The following is a 3,393-nucleotide window of genomic DNA, read 5'->3' on the forward strand; positions in this document are numbered from 1 at the left end:
TTTTTTGCTGAATGCTCATCTGTCAAATTGATAGGACAAACCATCAGTCTTCATCAAAGTCACATCTATCATTTCAACATTGAGCATCTATAGGGAAGTAAAATGGTGCGTACCTGAAGACTGTCACCACAGAATAATAATCTGCCACTATGAAGACAGGATTAGGTGGGGATGGCCACCTACGGAGCCATAACAGGCCAAAGTAATTGTTTGTGTTTTGTCTCATCTCTCAGGCTTTTTCTATATGGAACTGAACTTCCCAGTACAAGCATTAGATCTCCTGGGCATAAGGATATCTAACTGGACTGAATTCCTGCTAGCCTGGCAATACTGCAAATACTGTCCCAAAACTTATTTTAGGATGGGGCAGGTGGGTGGACTGTCAGCAGTGTAGAAGAGGCTTGCTGTTCACTTTATTAGCATTTCAATGGGATGTAAAGCTAGTGGGCCAGTTTCAAGTTCCAGCCAGTGCTATGCCCCAAATGGAGAAATGGATACCTAATGTCACTCTCCAAATTCCAGTGAGGTGTCAACCTGGTGGGGCTACACAATAGAACTACTTCTGTACCACACAACATGAGCAGTAAGTGACAGACAGGGCTAAGTGGTCCCACAAGCAATGGATCAGGTCTAAGCTAATCATTTCACCACAGCTAGTTGTGAATGGTAGTGGACAATTAAACAACTCACTGGAGGAGGAGACTCCACTAATACCCCCATCCTCAATGATGGAAGAGACCAATATATCAGTGCAAGATAAGGCTGAAACATTCACAACAATCTTCAGCCAGAAGTGCCAAGTGGGTGATCCACCTTGACTTTGTCCAGTGATCCCCAGCATCACAGATACCAGTCTGTAGCCAATTTGATTCACTCAACATGATATCAAGAAATAATTAGAGGTACGGAGTAGTACCAAGGCTTTGGGCCCTAATGCCATTCCGGCAATAGTACTGAAGATTTATGGTACAAAGGCTTTGAGTCCTAACAACATTCCAGTAATAGTATTGAAGACTTAAGTTCCAGAACTTGCCATGTCTTAGCCAAGCTGTTCCAGTACAGTTACAACACCAGCATCTACCTGATAATGTGGAAAATTCCCCTGTGTGTCCTATACATAAAAAGCAGGACAGATCCAACCTAGCCAATTGTTGCCCCATTGGTCTACTCTTGATCAACGGTAAAGTGATGGACTGTGTCATTAACAGTGCTATCAAGTAGCATCTACTCAGCAATAACCTGCTCAGTGACACCCAATCCGGGTTCCGCCAGGACCACTCAGCTCCTGACTTCTTTACAGCCTTGGTTCAGACATGGTCAAAAAAGCTGAATTCCAGAGGTGAGGTGAGAGTGACAGCTCTCAAGTGTGGCATCAAGGAGCCCTAGCAAAACTGGAATCAATAGGAATCAGAGGTAAGGGGTTGGGGTGTGGGCAATCTCTCTGCTGGTTGGAGTCATACCCAGCACATAGGAGGATGGTCATGTCACCTCAGCTCCAGGACAGCTCTGTGGAAGTTCCTCAGGGTAGTGTCCTAATCTAGCCATCTTTAGCTGCTTCATCAGTAACCTTCCCTCCATCATAAGGTCAGAAGTGGAGATGTTTGCTGATGATTGCACAATATTCAGCATCATTCACAACTCCCCAGGTACTGAAGCAGCCCAGGGAAAATTGCAACAAGACCTGGATAATATCCAGTCTTGGGCTGATAAGTAGCAAGTAACTTTTGCGCCGTACAAATGCCAGTCAATGATGATCTCCTACTCGGCACAATCTAATCACTGGTCCTTAACATTTTATGATGTTAATTAAATTACTGAATCTTCCATTGTCAACATCCTGCGGGTTACCACTGACCAGAAACTCAATTGGATTCATAAATACAGTGGCTACTAAAGCAGGTCAGAGGTTAGGAACGCTGTGGTCACTGATTCAACTCCTGACTCCACAAAGCCTGTCCTCTATATTCAAGGCACATATCATGAGTGTGATGGAATACTCCCTACTTGCCTGGATAAGTGCAGCTCCAACAACATTTAAGCACCTTACGGCCATACTAGTCTGAAAATGCCCAATCTTGTCTGATCTTAGAAGCTAAGCAGACTCAGGCCTGGTTAGTACTTGGATGGGAGACCACCTGGGAATACCAGGTGCAGTACCAGTGGTTAGCACTACTGCCTCACAGCACCAGGGGCCTGGGTTCAATTCCACCCTCGGGCAACTGTCTGTGTGGAGCTTTCATGTTCTCTCTGCGTCTATGTGGGTTTCCTCTGGGTGCCCTGTTTTCCTCTCACAATCCAAAGATGTGCAGGCTAGGTGGATTGGCCATGCTAAATTGCCCAGAGTGTCTGGGGATGGGTCTGGGTGGGATACGCTGAGGGTCGGTGTGGACTTGTTGGGCCGAAGGACCTGTAAGGATTCTATGATGATGACCATCTAGGGCAAAGCAGCCTGCTAGATTGGCACCATATTCACAAGTATCCACTCCCTCCTCCACCGATGCTCAGTAGCAGCAGTGTGTACTTGTTTTAAGATTCACTGCAGAAATTCACCATGGGAACACCACCACCTGCAAGTTTCCCTTCAAGCCACTCACCATCCTGACTTGAAAATATATCACTGTTCCTTCACTGTGGCTGGGTCAAAATCCTGGAACTCCCTCCTAGGGGTGGACCTACAGTACATGGGACTGCAGCGGTTCAAGTAGGCAACTCACCACCACCATCTCAAGGGCAAATAGGGACGGGCAATATAAAAGCTGGTCAGGCAGTGATGCCCACACCCCACGAGTTAATAAAAAGTCAGCTCTGCACACAGCCCACATGTAAAGTTTGTGCCATTGGCTAGATTTTCTATCCTAGTAAATACATTTAATGATAACTTATTGAAATATTGTCTGCATTTCACATGGTTATTACTTATGCTTCAATTACCCAGGGTATAAAAAACACTGGGATGCAAACAAGCTCCTGTTGAATAGATTAGATTTCAGTTGTCTTTCAAAAATTGCTGAATCGCATTCATTTCTACTAAGATGATAACAGCACCGGAAAGATAAAGTTGCCTGATCAGTGTCTGATGTTGCTGTAATTGTCCCAACAGCCCCAGGGAACTAGCAACCCAGTGAAGGAGAAAGAAAACCACCCACACAACTCTCATGCAAACTGTTCAACACAGGAATCGTTCTGATAAACATATGAAATCAAACTCCTGTTATTAGCTTCCCTCCTGATCACAGTGCTGTGTGTTCCCCATTAAGCTAGAGTGAGACTACCAATGATCCCTGGTTCATTCATTAAGAGGTGTTACCTACTGTTATGTATTTGCACCAGCAAAAATAGCCAGACTAATGGTTGCCGGTGGATATTATTGTTTCAGGTAGAAATCAGAATGAG

General features: G+C 45.0%; 1 pseudogene; it reads left to right on the top strand.

The window, feature by feature from the left end:
- The first annotated feature begins 2,041 nt into the window (after positions 1-2,041).
- Positions 2,042-2,160, top strand: LOC125485721 (annotated as a pseudogene).
- The last annotated feature ends 1,233 nt before the right edge of the window (positions 2,161-3,393 follow it).

This window comes from Rhincodon typus, chromosome 21, assembly GCF_021869965.1.
Source record: "Rhincodon typus isolate 14 chromosome 21, sRhiTyp1.1, whole genome shotgun sequence".
Classification (NCBI taxonomy): Eukaryota; Metazoa; Chordata; class Chondrichthyes; order Orectolobiformes; family Rhincodontidae; genus Rhincodon; species Rhincodon typus.